Source organism: Pan paniscus, chromosome 1, assembly GCF_029289425.2.
Source record: "Pan paniscus chromosome 1, NHGRI_mPanPan1-v2.0_pri, whole genome shotgun sequence".
Taxonomy (NCBI): Eukaryota; Metazoa; Chordata; class Mammalia; order Primates; family Hominidae; genus Pan; species Pan paniscus.
The window spans coordinates 126158522-126178563 of NC_073249.2; positions in this window are offsets into that span (position 1 = coordinate 126158522).

Genomic DNA, 20042 nt, shown 5'->3' on the forward strand with positions numbered 1-20042 from the left:
AATCTCAAAGGTTGCCACAATGACTTAAATGGTGAGATTATATCATCCTCTATCCCATGCCAGCTTTTATCGTTTATTGTTCCACTAAGGTGCTTTCAACTTTGTTCACTTTCTGCCTTCCCTCCTTCTTCCCCTCCCTCATTCTTCTTTCCTCCACTCCTTGAAAGCCTTCTTAATATACAACTCAAATATATAGCTACCATAGATGAAAAAAAGACCATTTGGTACCCCAGAAACATGCACTGAGTCCTGGCTTGACTTAATTTCATCTGAAGAATAGGGATGAAAATACCTGCCCTAAGATTCACGGGCCGTAACGTGTAAAGAGAACTTTGCAATAGCAGGAAAATTAAAGAATATTGTAAAAGCCATCACTGATAAACAGCAGCTTGGCCAACAGTTAAAAAGAAAGCTTGGTTGTGAAGTAATAACTGTGTCAAAATTATACCTTAGAGTATAAAAAGAAGCGAGAGTAAATATGCAAGTACTGAAAGCAATTTAAGGGGCCCACTTTAGCTCTAGCTCAGAAGGAATATGTAAATGAAGTATTTATTTAATCTAGAGAGGCCTCAAGTCTCTTTTCTTTTTCATATGTCAATATTTCTTTTATCTAAAAGGAAAAAGAATCAAATTCTTGATTGGAATATTTTCAGTAGTTTAAAAAAATATATATCTGAAGCAATCAGTCTTACTTTATAGCCGTAGGTCCTAACCTGGACTGATTTTGCCCCCGAGGGGACATCTGGCAATGTCTGGAGACATTTTTGGTTGTTACAATGGAGGGCTTGCTACTGGCGTCTAGTGAGTCGAGGCCAGGGATGCTGCTAAGCATCCCACAATGCACAAGACAGGCCCTCACCACAAAGAACTAAGTGTCCCAAAATGTCAGTAGTGCTAAAGTTGAGAAAAAATATATTTGGCATTATATTATGGAATATTTCATCAGTCTTGTATCATATCACACTACTTATCACAATGAAAGTTGCATTTTTAAAGTTTTATCCTGTATAACAATGCCTATTGGAACAGAACATTAAGGGAAAATGTGCTTGTATTTCTGATAAAACATCTGATGCATGATGCTATGACCCTCAACCTCATCAAAGAGCCAGAAATTTCCCTGGTTAAGGTTTATTTTTGATTCATTTTCTTTTTCTGATCCACATACCTCTTTCTATTTTCACATATTGAAGAAATAGAGAATGGAGCTTGATTTTCTGGGAGGGAACATATGAATGAAAATATATATTTCTGAAGCACCACAGAGAAATATTATATAATATGCTGTGTATTTTAATAATGTCTCAGAGAAAGTTGGCATGGTTGAGTTAAAATAAGCTAAATATAAATTCTCAAGTAAGCATACTTATGTGTGAGTATGTGTGTCCAAATATTTTTGGTTTAAACAATAAATAATATACAGCTAGTGAAGACAATTTATATAGAAAAGAATCTTGGAATGGGAGAATCAGGGAACTTTCTTTCTAGTATCAGCTAGGTGACTAAGTTAATTAAATTTATCTGGGTCTCAATTTCCACATCTACAAAGGAGAATGACGAACTAAATGGTCAGGAAATTTATTTCCCGTTTCAAAATTCCATAACCCTAAACATGAGTATTGAATTAGTAGGTTTTAAAGTAGCTATATTATACTTCCCAGCAAGAAAAAATTATCCCGTAGAGTTTAGCTCTGTTGGAACCTCCCCTACATCCTAATCCTATCTCCCCAGGAACACTGTCTCCAAGTGAATTCTAACTTAATAAACATCACTAGTTGTTTGCTGCGTTTTAGGGCCAAAATACGTGATGATGATGTCATCACGCAGTGGTAAACACCGACTGGAAGAGGTTGTGATTTCACAGATATTTTACTTCTTAACAAAGCTATTTAATGGATACCACTGGCCATTATGAAGAACTCGAAGACAGTTACAGCAGGCTAACAAACCACTTGACTCAAATTGAGCTATGAATCAGAAATGATCATATACAGCAGCTAATTTGTTAAACCCAGAATGCAAATACGAATTGTAAAAACAATTAAATTATTTGATTTCATTTACACTGGTGAAACACGATTTTTATGGAATTTACTGTCTGACCAGCAGATGTCAGTGCAACCTAATTAACTAACATTTTTAGTAGTTTAAATACCTGCCAGTAAACTAAGTGAAGTAGTCTTAAAATAGCAAAGTTAAAAACCTACTGTCAATGTTTTTGATTAAGAATATCTAAGTAGAGCTATAGAAAATATCAATCCTTCAAAAGTTAAGTTAAATGGGTCCTTGCCTAGGTAAATCATATTACATAAGTTATGACACCTTGTTATCATAATTTATGTGACAATAGCATTTCTCAGTGACATATAGAAGACATGACCTTAATTAAATACAAAATGCTAATCTGTGGCGAAGTGTTAGACTAGCACGTTATTTTAAAAACTCACATATCATAGACACTTGAGCCAAATGTAACTTAATTGTCTCTGGGTGATGTATACAAAGCCTTGGAAGAACCCATTAATTCCCAATGAACACTAAACATTAGTAATGTGATACCATTTGTTTTCTACAATGCAGCCTTTTGCATTCAGCAAAAATTGTAACTGTAATGACAATAACAGCAGCACCTATTATGTGCTGAACATTCAGCTTATATTATCCCATATAATCTTTGTAACAACCCTGCCATGTAGAGGCCTGTGTCACCCACACCTTGAGGATAAAGTAACTAACATTCAAAGAGGTTAGGTAATTTTTCTAATAAAAGTTACACAGCAGCCAAAATGACAAACTTCAGATAGTTCCAAGGCTGTACTCTTCCCTTTATGCAATACTCCATTCCTTTAAAAATGCTATTTTATGACCTTTTATTGAAAAGGCCTCTCATCATTTATCACACTTAATGCTAAAACTATATTTTATACAAAATATTTCTACAACAATGATATGGCACACAACGAGAAGTAGACTAAGAATAAATGAAGGAGTATGTGTACAATTACTTTTGAAAAGCAAAAGCCATAATTTCTTATAAAGTAAAACATGCCCTCACCATATAGTAGCAATCCCATGCCTAGGTATTTACCTAAGACGTATTAAATATATGTCCACACAAAGACCTATACTCAAATATTTATCAAAACTTTGTTCATAATCATCAAAATTTGAAAACAACCCAAATTTCCATCAGCTAGTTAGAGGATAAACATATTGTGGTTTATCCATACAGTAGCATGCTGCTCAGCAATAAAAAGAAACAAACTACCTTTACATGCAACAGCATAGCTGAACCTCCAAAGCATTAAGCAAAGTGAAGGCAGACAGACACAGAAAGCCATATACCATATGCTTCCATGTATATGACATTCTGGAAAAGGCGATACTCTAGGGACAGAAAACAGATCAGTGATTGCCAGGGCCTGGAGGTAGAAGTGGGGGGTTGGGTATGAAAGGGTATGAGGAAATCTCCAGGGATGATAGATATATTCTAGATCTGATTGTGGTGAATGGTGATAAGACTATATACATTTATCAAAACTCATAGAATTGTACACTTAAAATTGGTGAATTTTACTTTATGTAAATCTTACTTCAACAAATCAGACTTTTTTAAAAAGTGAAAGACATTAGACATATAGAAAGTATTAGTGACGTCACCATTAATAAAATTTCTGAAGAGTTGAGCCAAACAATAAGAGATAGAAGAAAAGTTAACAAACAACCCGAATCTTTGCCTAGTCTGGGAATGTAGGAGAACAGAAACCAGGGCTCTGGTATTAGCTTGTGTGATCTTGAGTGAGGCATTACTTCTCTCCAAGTCTCAGTTAACTTACTATTAAATAAATTGCAGTAAACATTTAAATTCTTTAAACTTCTTGAACTCTTCAAGCTAGAAAAACAAACCCCAAAAAGCATGAGGTTCACTGTTCCAAAAATTCTCCCCCTTGCTGATCATTAAAGAAAAGCCCAAGTATCACATGTAATTGATTTGGTAGAGAAACGGGGTTCACAGTATTCACTATTAGCACTCACCATTCCTTCAGAGAGGGTAATTATTCTATGTGGCCAGCAGGTGTCATTCACTCATTTATGAAAAACTGATAATTCTCATATCCAAATGCTTTTTTAAATGAATGTTGGCTTAATATTTTCATTTGTAGCAATTATGAACATTGTTTCTCTCGGTAAATGCTTACAGGAAGGAAGATATCCTAAAAATTCAACCCGGTCCTCCATTTTTTTCTTAGTCTTCATCAGGTATGCTAATTAAATCTATATATCAAGATGAAAAAAACATCTTTTACTCCGTGATGTTTAATGTTTCAAAGATTTTTAGGAAACAAAGCAATGGCTTTATGAACATTACTTACCCAGTCTTGGCACACTCAGTCCTTTAACAACATTCTCGTCATTCTGTGTCACTCCCTGCCTGAAGCCTTCCCCTGGCATCTCCGATACGACAAAACTTTGTTATCCTAAGTAAAGCAACTTCCACACTGTCTTATAACTATTTATGTATAAATCTACTTCTCATCTCTTTTGACTACTCTTCAAACCATAAATTCCTAGGTTATACCAGTGCTGTGTACCCAAGCACGCAGCATAGCATCTTGTGCTCAATAAATGTTGGTTGATGGTGAACAAAAAAGTAAATGAATATTTGAAACAATTTTACCATCTCAAAACAGATGGTGTTTCTATGACCAGGTGAAAAGTAAAAGGACTAAGGGGTGGTGAGATCAATTGAAAAACACATAGAGACACATGCCTATTTTCCCTGGAAAAGCATATGGGATAATTGTGACTTATAGATAGAAGAGTAAGGGCAGCAGCATATAGAATCCAAAAATTTGAGATAATAGGGCAGATACATAGCTTACGGAATGAACTAGCAGGAAGTCTTAACCTTTTTGTGCCAAAGACATTTGAGGATGCCTATCAACCCTTTCTCCAAATAATGTTTTTAAAAACATAAAACACATAAGATTACAAAGAAAACTAATTGAATTTAAATGTAGTTATCAAAATATTTAAAACTATTTATAAGATCTAGCAGCAGACTTAAAATAACTATTATAATTTCATAAAAGTGAAGAGTGTAAATGATATTTTGAGAAATCTGAGACAACTGTAACATGATATGAAAAAATATTTTTGACAGTCACAGGTACTGCTGATCTTCTGTAGTTTTTGCCTAAATTCACAATTGGTGAAAATGCTAGATTTCAGTCGAGTGAAATTGAAGTTGTAATTTTTTTCTGAAATTACATAGATCCCTTAAATTCTGTTTGTGAACCACTTGAGGTGGATCTATGAACCCAAGGTTAAGGGTTAAGAACCCCTGGGCTGAATACAGGTTAGGATGGTGGGAAGCAAGGAGTTATGAAGGGTGAGGGAACAAAAGGATTTTTCTTCTACAGACAGAGTTTATCTCTCTCTCTCTCTCTCTCTCTCTCTTTCTCTCTCTGTCTCTCATTCTCAAACTCCCAATATTGGCCAGGTGTGGTGGCTCATGCCTACAATCCCAGCACTTTGGGAGGCTGAGGCAGGAGGATCACTTGAGCCCAGGAGTTCAAGACCAGCCTGGGCAACATAGTAAGACCTTATCTCTAAAATAATAAAATAAAATAAAAATTGAACAATAAAGCTCACAATATTCACTTCCCCACCTCTCATTTTTTCTTTACCTCATTACAATAGGGATTATATCCCTATCACTCCCTAAAATCATCCTTTTCCAAGTCTTGCCTGATATCTAGGCATTACACAGTCTGGTGGGTATGGCTTGGTTCTTACCTTATTTGATTTCTCTTTGGCTTTTTCACTGTTAACTACTCTCTTTTCAAATGTCTTTCCTCCCTTTGACTTCACTTTTTCTTTTTCTCCTTTCTCTTTGTAGGCTCCTTTTTAGCCTCCTATCCTGTCTTCTCTTCTTCTGATGGTGGATATGTCCCTGGAGTTCTACCTCTATTTTGCTTCTCTTCTCACTCTGCACACTTTCAGTGAAATGCTTTATCAATCTAGTCTACGTCTCTAGCCCAAGCCTCTTTCCTGAATCTAGATCTCTATATTCAACTCTCTATGAGATACTCTTCTGATATGTACCAAGGATCCCTCAAACTTAACGTATCCAAAATTAAACTCATCCTCTTCCCCTCCCTGGTTCTTTGTTTTCATTTCCTACTTTGGTGAATGACATTACAATCCAAAACCTGCCCGACTCAAAAGTCTAGATGTTATTTTTTACTTCATCTTCTCTCACACCACCAAACATAAAATCAATGGCCAAGTTTTAAAGATTATTCATCTTTAAGATAGCTCAAGCTTGTCCCTTTTTCGCAGCTCTACTATTACTGCCTTGGATATTCTAATAGCTACCAGCAATCATTGTTTCTAATTTGTCAAGTATTATGCCAAGTATTTTACACATGCTGTCTTATTTAATTCTTATATTATCCCCTGAGGTAAGAATCATACCTATAATTACAAATGAGGAAACAGAAGCCAAAGAGGGGTAAGAACTTGTCCAAAGTCATAGGGATTCTAAATGGCAGAGCCTGGATGGGAACCTCAGTCTGTTGGACTGCAAAGCTACATGCTTCCTTGTTGCTCTCAGGATCTCTGGTGTTCCTCGCGTACACTCTACTCATCACGCTACCACTAAAATTCTTCTCGGAGGCAAGTCTGATCACCTTACTGTGCTGCTTGTGATTTTTCAGTGTTCTTGAGAATCTTCACCATAGTGCTCACACTCCTATCCTGGCCTTTATTTGGTCAGGCCAAATGAGCTCAGCCCTGCCAACCTCTCCAGCTTCCCCTCTAACAACCATACAGCTTGTGCTCCACACCCAGGTCCTTCCCACCCCACCCACACACCTCAGTTTCCCACCCCGCTGTATTCATTTGCTGGGGCTACCCTAAAAAGGACCACAGACTGGGTGGCTTAAACAACAGACATTTATTTTCTCACAGTTCTGGAGGCTGGAAGTCTAAGATCAAGGCGTCAGCAGGGGCAGTTTCTTCTGAGAGCTATGAGGGAAGATCCATTCCAGTCCTCTCCCCTTGGCTTATAGATGGCTGCCTTCTTGTTGTGCCTTACATGGTCTTCCCTTTGTGTGTACAACCCTGATGTCTCTCTGAGTATCCACGTTTCTTCTTATAATAAAGACATCAGTCAGATTAGATTAGAGCTCAACCTAACAGCCTCATTTTAAGTTAATTACCTCTTTAAAGGCCCCATCTCCAAATACAGTAATATTCTGAGGTACTGGGAGTTAGAGCTTCAACATATGAACTTGGGAGGGGACACAATTCAGACTCTAGCACCCACTAACCCAGCTAACTCTCACTCACCCCTCTGGATGCATTTGCTCATGTCACCCTCCCTAGGAAGTCTCTGAAGCCCTAGATCTGAGTTAAGCTTCCCTGTATTGTAGCACTTCGTATTCTATATTGTAATTTCCTTTTTACTTCTCCAAAACCTCCATTGGATCTAACTCCTTGAGGGCAGGAACCATGTCTCATTATTTATTTTTTTAGCCACAGCCCCCAAACCCTAAACCTGAATCACATAGGTGTTTAATCAGCTAATTAATCAGACAAAAATATATTGGTTCATATTTTCCAGATCCTTGTTTTGGTCAGGCACTTTTCAGGAAATTAATGTTAAAGTGGCAAAAGGCAAACAAGACCAAATAAAGCCCCTCCTCTCATGGAGTAAATATTTTCACAGGAGGACAATAAGTTGGTGAAAATACGTGATATAATCTCTGGCCCCGATAAAGAAAATAGAGTAATGTGATGGAGAGTAGCTATAGGAGACTTCTTTCACTGGTGGTTCGGGAAAAGCTGGAGGAGGATGTGAGGTGTGGTTTGAATGATGAGTTGTTAAGGCATGCTCTGTGGGAAGAGAATTTCAGGCAGAGAGAACATCAGGGGCAAAGGCCCCAATATGGGAATAAACTTGGCAAGTCTGGGGGATGACAAGAATGCCAGAGGACTGCAGAGCAGTAACTGAAGGTGAGAGTAGAAGGAAATAATGTCAGAATCTTGAGCTGTGGACTAAGTACAAAGGAAGCCTCTGAAATGTTTTCACCGGGGGTGGGATATGACGATTCATATGCTTAATAAGATCACTCTGGATGCTGTATAGGATGTAGATTTTAGAAGGGCAAGAGTGGGACAGGGGGACAAATTAAGAGATTGCTGGCACTAATTCAGAGAAGTGGTTCTCAACTGGGAGTGATTTTGACCCCCCCAAGCCCCATAAGGGACATTTGGCCATGTCTGGAGAGATTTTTGGTGTTCATAACTGTGTAGTGGGAATGTGACTAGCATCTGGTGGGTAGAGAGAAGGGCTGCTGCTAAACAGCCTGCAGTGCACAGGACAGCCCTCAGAACAAAGAATTACTTGGTCAAAATGTCAATAATGCCAAGATTGAGAAACCCTGATCTAGAGAGAAATAATGGTAGTTGGGACCATGGTGGTAGTAATGAAGTTTGTCAGAAGTAGTTAGACTTAAGGTATGTTTCGAGTTAGCCAGTAAGACATACGAGACTTGTTGAACAGATTAGATGTGGGCTCCTGGGTTTTTCGCTGAAGACATGAGGTAGATGTTGGTAATATTTACTGAAATGAGGAAGACTGGAGGTCAATCATTAAAGCATAGATGATATTAAGAGCCCTCAGAGTTGGTCGAATCATTTAGGGGTATAGCATAAATAGAGAAGGAGAGAGGGCTGGGCAGAGCCTGGGACACTCCAGAATTGAAATTTCTAGTGAACAGAAGAAGCCCGTACATGAGTACAGAAGTGAGGTGCCTGGGAAGGCCCGAGAGGATATGTTCCAGGTGCAGGGGAGGGTGGCCAAAGGGGCAGGAACTCTGTTTTCCTGAAAAAGGAGGGAAGACAAAGTTCATAAACAAGGATGTAGGAAGGCAAGTGGATTTTGTGATGAAAAAGAGGGCATTTTGCATGTTGACATTTATTGTCTATGACGAAAGTCTGAGTATGAGTATCAGTTGAGTGTGAGTGTGTGTGTATGTGGGAGGTATGGGGATTTGAGAGAAGAGAACATTGTAAAATAGCTCTCTTGGAAAGGAGGAAAATGAAGTTACCAGGGCAATGAGATAGAATAATCTGGGACTATTTTGAGTCATTTGAGATTTGTAGTTACAAATTTAAAGTGAGTCCAGTCAGCACAATTTCTGGATTCACAATTTATCAACAACCTTTACTGAATGAATAAAATATCATAATAATAGTAATATTAACATCTACCATGTTGAGTATTTACAATGTAGCATGCATCATGCTTTATACAATGTTCTTATTTAATATTCTCAAACAAATCTTATGAAATAGGTATTATTACCTTATTTAACTGATTTAAAAAACTAAGAATTAGAGAGGTTAAATAATTTGTTCAAGGCCACAAAGTAAAAAGGTCAGGATTCAAACCTGGGTCAGTAAGTTATAAAGCTTATATTCTTAACTATTAATAATATATCCTACTCAGGCTACCATTAATAAAAACCACTGCCCTGACTGGGGCTTTGCAATTACCCTAGTCTTCAGAAAGCCAAAGATACTAGTAACTCTAGGAGTAAATGAAGATAGTGCTAAAAAAAAAAAAAAAAACCTAAGTTTCATTAAAAATGCATGTAATTAATTGCTACAATTTACTGCTTTATGATTCTTCTCTTGCAAGATTCTCCTTGAGGCTTACTTAAATCCAGTTTTATCTGTTTACTGAAATGGGCTAGGGAAGGGCAAGTGGAGTTGGAACAAGGTACTGGAGAAGGAACAAGGTACAGAGTGTGATTTGCCCTTAGCCTCCAACCCCCGGTGGGACAGTCTTGAGTTCTGATAAAGGATTAAAATTACTTGTACAGAGAAAACATTCTGCTTCTCCTTCAATCCCCTTTAGTTGAAATGGAGATGTGAGGGCTGAGAAGAGGTTATCTAAGACCTCAAGAGAGTATCTGAAGACAATGGAGATTTTCCTTTGTAATTTGACTCCTGCAATGCATTTAGCTCCCTACACATTCTTAGCAGCAATGTGATTCATGACATGATGCAGAGTTACAGACTAAATGCAAAACATAATAGGTCCTTTTAGTCAGAACATCTGATATGGTTTGGATTTGTTTCCCCACCCAAATCTCATGTCGAATTGGAGGATGGGCCTGGTGGAAGGTGATTGGCTCTTGGGGGCAGATTTCCCCCTTACTACTCTCATGATAGTAAGTGAGTTCTCATAAGATCTGATGGTTTAAAAGTGTGTGACACTTCCCTCTTCTCTCTCCCCCTACACCATCATGGGAAGAAGGTACTTGCTTCTTTGCTTTCTGCCATGATTGCAAGTTTCTTGAGAACCTCCCGGTCATGCTTCCTGTTAAGCCTGTGGAACTGTGAGTCAATTAAACCTCTTTTCTTCATAAAATACCTAGTCTCCAGTAGTTCTTCATAGCAGTGAAACTAATACAATGTCTAAAACAAAGTTCTCTGTGCTCCATTGAGTTTCCCTCATTTTAAATAGTTGTCAGCCATAGTCTTTACTTCCCTCTTCACAACAATTTTAAAAGTTTAGAAACTTCTTGGGTCTTTTTTTTTCCTTTTTTTTTTTTTTGCAGGGATGGTGGATGAGGAAGGGATGAGGACAGAACCAGAACCAGAAAATTTCTAGTTTTGATGAATTTGCATATAGCATTATTGATATAGTTGTATATCACATCAAAAGTCAGACTTAGTTTGTATCTCTTTGTTTCAGTAATATTTACCTATCACTTGCCATTAATCACTGTGTTATTAAAAAGCTGTTTTTTAAAAAAACAACATTTAACTTTCTTGATATATTTATTTCAATACTTATCAAAAATCAATTAAAGCTCACCAGTTTAGATCTATGTATTTTGTTTTGAGCAATGTATATAATTTAACCATGTATTTTCTCACCTTATTTGTCATGATGAAAAATATATTGACTAGGATGGGGTACCCTACTTGACACTGGATGTGTTGAGATCTCTCTTTTTCATGCATTAGGTTAAGCTCCTATGAATCTGGGTCTTCGTTTCTAGGAAAGAGGTTAAATAATCTTTCAGCATTCCACAAGCACTTATTAAGCACCTACTTCCTAGCACTGTGTTAGGTGCTCAAGATACAGAGAAGGACAAGAAGTGGCCAGTGTTCTCAAGGAATGGAAGGAAACAAGCACTCAAGTGTTACACAGAGTAAAATAGTTCTATCTGAAAGGTAGAATGGAGCAAAAGGAGAAAATACATGGCCTACAGAATAATTTGGCCATTCTCTTCTAAGATGATGTTGCCTACCCTCTCTGACTCTGAACTTTCATGTCCAACAGGATTTTCCGAGAGGCTATCAGCTGGTAGCATCTGCCACGAGGGAATCAGGATCAGGAGTCAGATGAACTTGGGTTCAAAATCCATAGCTATCACTTACTAGGATGTGACCTTGGCAAGTTCTGTAACTTCACTAAGCCCAACATTCTTCATCCTCAAAGTACAGCTTACTACAAGGGAGGCAGTATTGTATATTGGTTAAGAGGTAAAGCTCTGCAGCCAGACTGCCTGAGTTTAGCCAGGTGACCTTGGACAAGTGATTTAGTCTCTCTATTCCTCAGTTTCCTCATTTATAAAATGGGGACAATAGTTTTATCTATTTCATTGGTTTGGGCGTGGATTAAGTGATGAAAGTGCATAAAATAGTGCCTGGCACGTTGTAACTAGTCACTAAATGCCAACTATTCCTATTGCTGTTATTATTGTTTGTTATTGTTATAGCTTTCTCATTGAGCTGTTGAAAATTAAAATAAAATGTTTGAAAAGTAGCTAGCACAGTGTCTAACACCTAGTAATCGCTTACTAAAGGCAGCAAATGAAACTAAATGAATCTAGCATTCTTGAGTTTCTCTCACCAAACTCCTGACCCTGGCCTTAATAGAGGGCACTTCTAAGAAGATAAGATGGACATATTACAATTCTTCTCATGGCTCTCCAATGGCTTTTTGGTTCACTCAAAAGCCAAAGTTCTTAGGGTGACCTACATGTCCCTAAGTGATCTGGTCTCATCTTCCCTCCTGACCCCATGACCTGCCACTGTGTGCCTCACTTATCTTCCTCTGCCACATCAGCTCTGCACTGTTCTTTAAATATTTCAGGCATACACCTTTCTCCAGTCTTGGCTGTTCTCTCTGCCTGGAATGCGTATCTTCCCTCAGATTACATATCAAAGAATAAAGGACTTAGCAAAAGCAGTTTTTAGAGAAAAATAGCCTTAAATGTTTGTGTTAAGAAAGAATGAGTAAGTTGTGCATGCAACTTAAAAAGTCTGCAAAAGGGCCGGGTGCGGTGGCTTACGCCTGTAATCCCAGCACTTTGGGAGGCTGAGGTGGGTGGACCACAAGGTCAGGAGATCAAGACCATCCTGGCTAACACAGTGAAACCCCATCTGTACTAAAAGTACAAAAAATTAGCCGGGTGTGGTGGGTGCCTGTAGTCCCAGTGACTCAGGAGGCTGAGGCAGGAGAATGATATGAACCTGGGAGGTGGAGCTTGCAGTGAGCCAAGATCACACCACTGCACTCCAACCTAGGCAACAGAGCGAGACTTCATATCAAAAAAAAAAAAAATAAAGGAACAAGACAAAATAAATTGTAAGGAAGAATATGATAAAGTTAAGAGCAAAATTCATGGTCTCAAAAACAGAAGTACAATAAATAGAATCTATAATGTTAAAAGTTGGTTCTTTGAAAAGACTTAAAATAGAACAGGTTGGGTTCAGTGGCTCACACCTATAATCCAGCCCTTTGGGAGTCCAAGTCAGGAGGATTGATTGAGCCCAGGAGTTCAAGACCAGCCTGGGCAACATAGTGAGACCCCGTCTTTACCAAAAATAAAAAAAATTAGCCAGACATGGTGGGGTGTGCCTGTAGTCCCAGCTACTAAGGAGGCTGAGGTGGAAGGATGACTTGAGCCCAGGAAGTCAAGGCTACAGTAGGCCTTGATTCTGCCACTGCACTCCAGCTTGGGTGACAGAGTGAGACCCTATCTCAATAGTAATAATAATAATAATAAGATAGTCACAACTAACTCAGTTGAAACTATTCCAAAAAAGTGAGGAAGGACTCCTCTATAATTCTTTCTACAAACCAGCATCAATCTGATACCAAAACCTGGCAAAGAAACAACAAAAAAAGAAAACTACAAGCCAATATCCCTGATGAACATAGATGCAAACATCCTCAGCAAAATACTAGCAAACCAATCCAACAGCTCGTTAAACAGTTAATTCACCATGATCAAGTAGGCTTCATTCCTGAGATACAAGGTTGGTTCAACAAGTGCAAATCAATCAATGTGATTCACCACATAAACAGAATTAAACCCAACCATATGATCATCTCAATAGACATGGAAAAAACTTTTGATAAAATCCAACATTTCTTCATGATGAAAACCTTCAACAAACTAGGCATTGAAGGAATATTACTCAAAATAATAAGAGCCATTTATGACAACCCACAGCCAACATCATACCAAATGGGCAAAAACTGAAAGGATTTCCTTTTAAGAAATGGAATAAGACAAGGATGACCACTCTCACCCCTCCTGTTCAACAGAGTATTGGAATGGACAGCCAGAACAATCAGGCAAAAGAAAGAAACAAAAGGCATATAAGTATAAAAAGAAAAAGTCAAACTATATCTCTTCAAGGACTATATGATTCTATACCTAGAAAACCCTAAAGACTCCACCAAAAGACTCCTGGAAATAATAAACATTTTCAGTAAAGTTTCAGGATATAAAATCAATGTACAAAACCCAGTAGCATTTCTATACACCAAAAACATTCAAGCTAAGAACCAAATGGAGGATGCAATCCCCAGTTACAATAGTGACAGAAAAAAAATAAAATACCTAGGAATACATTCAACCAAGGAGATAGAAGATCTCTACATCAGAATTACAAAACACTGCTAGAAGAAATCATACATGACACAAATGGAAAAACATTTCATGCTTATGGATTGGAAGAATCAATATCATTAAAATGCCCAAAGCAATTTACAGATTCAATGCTATTCCTATCAAACTACAAACATTATTTTTCACAGAACTAGAAAAAACTATTCTAAAATTCCTGTGGAACCAAAAAAGAGCCTAAATAGCCAAAGCAATCCTAAGCAAAAAGAACAAAGTGGAAGGCATCACATTACCTGACTTCAAACTATACCATAAGGCTACAGTAACCAAAACAGCATGGTACTGGTACAAAAATAGACACATAGACCAAGGAAACAGAGCAGAGAACCCAGAAATAAAGCTGCACACCTACAGCCATTTGATCTTTGACAAAGTTGGCAGAAATAAGCAATGGGGAAAGGACTCCTTATTCAGTAAATGGTGCTGGGGTAGCTAGCTAGCCATATCCTGAAGAACGAAACTAGACCCCTACCTGTCACCATATACAAAAATGAATTTGAGATGGATGAAAGATGTAAATGTAAGACCTCAAGCCATAATACTCTTTGACGAGGCTGATTGTGGTGGGTCATGCTTGCAATCCCAGAACTTTGGGAGGCCAAGGAAGGCAGATCACTTGAGTCCAGGAGTTCGAGACCAGCCTGAGCAACATGGTGAAACCCATCTCTACAAAAAACACAAAAATTAACCAGACATGGTGTTGCACGCCTGTAGTCCCAGCTACTAGAGAGACTAAGGTGGGAGGATTGCTTGAGTCCAGGAAGTTGAGGCTGCAGTGAGCCATGATCACGCCATGTACTCCAGTCTGAGCAACAGAGTGAGACCCTATCTCAAAAAAAAAAAAAAAAAAGAAAGGAAAAGAAAAAAAATCCTAGAAGAAAACCTAAGAAACACCATTCTAGACATCAGCTTTGGGAAATAATTTATGACTAAATCCTCAAAAGCAATTGCAAGACAAAAATTGACAAGTGGGACCTAATTAAACTAAAGAGCTTCTGCATAGCAAAATAAACCATCAACAAGAGTAAACAACCAAACTACAGAATGGGAGAAAATATTTACAGCCTGTACATCTAAAAAAGGGCTAATATCCAGAATCTATAAGGAACTTAACAAGCAAAAAACAAATAATCCCATTTAAAAATGCGCAAAAGACACAAACAGACATTTCTTAAAAGAAGACATACACATGGCCAACAAACATATGAAAAAACGTTCCACATTACTAATAGTCAGAGAAATGCAAATCAAAACCACAATGAGATACCATCTCACACCAGTTAGAATGGCTATTTTAGCAACTCGAAAAATAACAGATTCTGGTGAGGCTGTGGAGAAAAGGGAATGCTTATATACTGTTAGTGGGAATGTAAATTAGCTCAGCCACTGTGGAAAGCAGTTTGGAGATTTCTCAAAGAACTTAAGACAGAACTACCTTTCAATCCAGCAATCCCATTACTGGGTATATACTCAAAGGAAAATGAAGCTACCAAAAAGACACATGTACGTGTGTGTTCATCACAGCACTATTCACCATAGCAAAGACATGGAATCAGCCTAGGTGCCCGTCAGTGGTGGATTGGATAAAGAAAATGTGGTACGTATACACCATGGAATACTACACAGCCATAAGAAATAATGAAATCATGTCCTCTGCAGCAACATGGATGCAGCTGGAGGCCATTATCCTTAGCAAATTAATGCAAGAACAGAAACCAAATACCACGTGCTATCACTTATAAGTGGGAGCTAAACATGGGATACTCAGGGACATAAAGATGGCAACAATAGAAACTGGGGACTATTAGAGAGTGGGGAGAGGTGGAGAACGGAAAGAGTTGAAAAGCTAACTATTGAGTACTATGCTCAGTTGCTGGGTGATGGGGTCATTCATACCCACACTACAGCATCACACAATTTATCCAGGTAACAAATCTGCATGTGTATCCCCTGAATCTAAAATAAAAGTTGAAAAATAAAATAAAATAGAAAAACCACTAGCAATATTAAAAAAGAAAATGAGATATGGCACAAATAAATAATTTTAGCAATGAAAAAGGAAAATAACTTCATATCCAGCAAGATTTTAAAAATTTAAAATAATACTTTGGTTAATTTTATGCCAATAAATTTGAAAGTTTAAAAAAATATATAGGCTAGGCACAATGGCTCATGCCTGTAATCCCAACACTTTCAGAGCCCGAGGAGGGAGAATCGCTTGAGCCTAGGAGTCTGACACTGGCCTGGGCAACACAGGGAGACCTTGTCTCTACCAAAATTTTTTTTAAAATTAGCCGAGCATGATGGCATGTGCCTGTGACCCCAGCTAATTGAGAGACTAAGGTGGGAGGATCATGACACTGAACTTAAGCTTGGGCAACAGAGCAGGACCCTGTCCCCCCCAAAAAAGTGTGTGTGTGTGTGTGTGTGTGTGTGTGTAAACCTTCAGAAATGTTTAGTCACAATTACAGACACTGATAAAGTAATTGAACATCTTCTCATAAAAAAAAGTCCCAGATGGTTTTGTTGACCTGTCTACCAAATTTTTAAGCAAAAGTTTATTCTAATCTTTTGCAAACTCCCAAAGAAAATAGAAAAAGAGGGAACATTTTCTACCACATTCTGTGAGTTCAGTATAACCTTGATAACAATCAGACAAAGAATGTAGGAGAAAGAAAAATAACAGGCCAATTTTACTAATGAGTGTAGATGTAAGAATCCTTAAAAAAATTAGCAAATTGAAACTGTTAATGTACGATGTACAAAATAGTTATGAAACATCATGATCAAGTTATCTCAAAAATGTAAGATTTATATAACTTTAAAAAATTCTAGAATGCCATTCATCAGAAGCATAGATTAAACGAGGTATACTCTATAAAATTTTTTCTTTGATATTGGATGTCACCCGAAGGAATATTTCGGATGGTGTAAAAATAATGAATTGTTTGAATTTAAACACAAAGTTCTTAAGTTTACCTGGATTTGTGTATGAAAATAGTTTTTTTAATCACTTGAAAGAAGGAGAAAATAAAACTGAGTTAAAAGTTAAAGAAAATGTATCTCTCATATCTGAGTTTTATCCTCAAAACATATTTACTAGGCCTGCCACTGGATATATACTTATTTTATTTTTTTGTGAGATTTCCCATCCAGATTCACACAAACTTTGCAAGATGATTTTTGAGAGGCACTATTTTATTACTAAAGTTTGGTGATCAACACACACTTCATTCTTTTACCTATTAATTTGAAAATTTGAAAAGAAATTGTTAATTGTGCAGTATGACCTGTCCTGTAAAAGATATACTTTGCTTATGTTGTTCATATTTCCATCACCAGTTTGTTGCATATATATATGACATTGCATTTGAGATACGTCATTCAAATATGTATACACATACATATTCGAATATGTATATATATATTTGAATGACGTATCTCAAATGCAATGTCATCCATAGAAGGATAGCAATTACCAAGGATATTCTCTTTCTTAAGAAGCTATAGTATTGTTTCTAGTCATCTGGATTATCTCCAGTTGTCAGTGATTCCTCAAAACTCATTTTAAATGGATTAGTGAATATGTATGCAAAGTCCTTGAATATATTATAATTAAAGCTAGACTAGTGAATTTGGCTATGTATATATATATTTGAATGACGTATCTCAAATGCAATGTCATCCATAGAAGGATAGCAATTACCAAGGCTATTCTCTTTCTTAAGAAGCTATAGTATTGTTTCTAGTCATCTGGATTATCTCCAGTTGTCAGTGATTCCTCAAAACTCATTTTAAGTGGATTAGTGAATATGTATGCAAAGTCCTTGAATATATTATAATTAAAGCTAGACTAGTGAATTTGGCTATGTTCCAATTGTTATTGTTTTATTTACTGTTATTTTATAACATTTGAAAAACATTTTTCAAGTATTTTTTTCCTAATATGTTTGCTTATATGTATAAGGAAATATATTTAACTATTTATTATAATTAACATAATTCTCATTATAAGATCATATCGAATCGGTTCAAAATAAATTACTCAGTGAATGCCAATTGCTAGAACTGATCTATTCAGTCTTGTGTTGGGACCTACAATACTCTTGTCTCATGAACAGCATAAAATAGCCTTAGGTAATCACAACAGTCAGTTTTCAGGCATTGGAATGATCACGCACACACACGCACATTTTAAAGGTACACCGAATCAATATAGTTTATTTTATTATTTTATAAGCTGGGGCAGAAAACATATCTTGTGCTTTTCTGTATGCCTCAGAGAGCCTAATGCAGGTCTATGAAGATAGTTGATGCTCCATGCTTGGATAACTGACTGAAAGTGAGTGAGGGCATCAGTAATACACCTAGAAACTGCAGCCTGGTGCTTGGGTTCACATCCTGGCTCCATTATTCTTGAGCTGTGTGACTCTGAGCAAATGACATAAACTCTCTGTGCCCCAGTTTGTCAGGTGTTCACTGTGTAATAATAATTATACTTACTTCATAGGATTTTTTGTGAGCATTAAATGAATTGATACATATAAGTATTTAAAATATTACCTAACATATAATAAATATTTGATTTGTATCAGCTATTATCATTTGGAATAGATGGGCTAAGATGGAGCACTTTACTTTAATACGTTGAATACACATCTTTTCAAAGCTATTGCTCCAAAGTGATCCGCACAGAATGGCTGCGGAGTGAAATTTCTTGCTGCTGTGAACATTAATGAACATTCAAGTTTTGGTTCAGTTCTAGACATCAATAAATGCCAGTTTTCCTTGTCTTTTCTTCCGTGCCCTACCATGTTCTTTACCCCATGTCTCTGTCTGATAGTTGTTATTCTTATTACTGTGTTATGACTAAGTTTTTGGCATTGCTAATCCCACATCTTTGATCTCAAAACATTTATTATTCTTTGGATCTTTCATCTTCATTTACAGAAAACCCAAAAACTTGACTCTTTGTAACTACATAAGCCTGAATTTAAACCTTGGCTCTACCACATAACCTCTTCAGTCTTTATTTACTCGTCTACAAAGCAGAAGAATTAAATCTATTTACAAAGTTGTTGACAGCATTAGGGCAAGTTTCTGTTATTGTGGGTGCCCATCACAATGCCAGGCACATAGTGGATAATCAAAACATAGCAATTCCTTCTCTCCATGAACTGATTTTTCTCATTTTTTACTTTCTGCATTATTTCATTAAAAAACTGAGATAAAATTTTAATTTAATTTAATTGACTTTTAATCCATCTTTTCCACAACATTTCAAATTTTTATTTTCCAAAAGAGGTTAAAATCGTTTTGAATCCTCCGGCCTCTTTAAAGTACTGTCCTAGGGCTTACATGGAATACGAGACTCTATAAAACATCACTTTCTCCTCTCAAAATAAACCTGTAATTTACTGGTAGTTTTAATTTTCATGTAAATTACTATTTGGGAGCATTAACCATCAAATTTCTTATGTATATTCTATAGTGAGTATGAAGTTCTTGGGTCATAAGTATGAGCATTTAAGAACATAATTTTATTTTTATGTAACAACTTGGTTTTGATTTTAAGATCTTTTTTTCCCCAGTAGCAGATAAAATAATTTGATCAGTTCTGGGTAAACTCAGTTGTTAGGGTCTTCTCTCCTCTCTGATGTGAAATTTAATTTCCAGGAGCTTATGGCATTGTGGTTTCTGATGGGGGTGGTGGAAGGATAACTGGCTCATGCTTGTCATCTGTCCTTCATATTGGCTCCCATGAAGATGTTCTAGCCCATGCCCATAGAGACTTGCACAAACCTTCTTGATGGCATCTGCAGAGGTGTCCCTGTTCCCACCTGCACCATAGTGGTGTGGTCCCTACTGCTTCCCCCTCATCAGGGAGTCGCTCATTATGACCATGAGCCCCTTGCCAATTCTCTGGCTAGTTTCTGCACCCCTTTTGAAAAGCAAGAAAATTAATTCCTCTCATACACCACTATTGGCTCTTAGGAAGCTCAGTAAGGTGACCTTGGGCTCTAAGTGCCCACA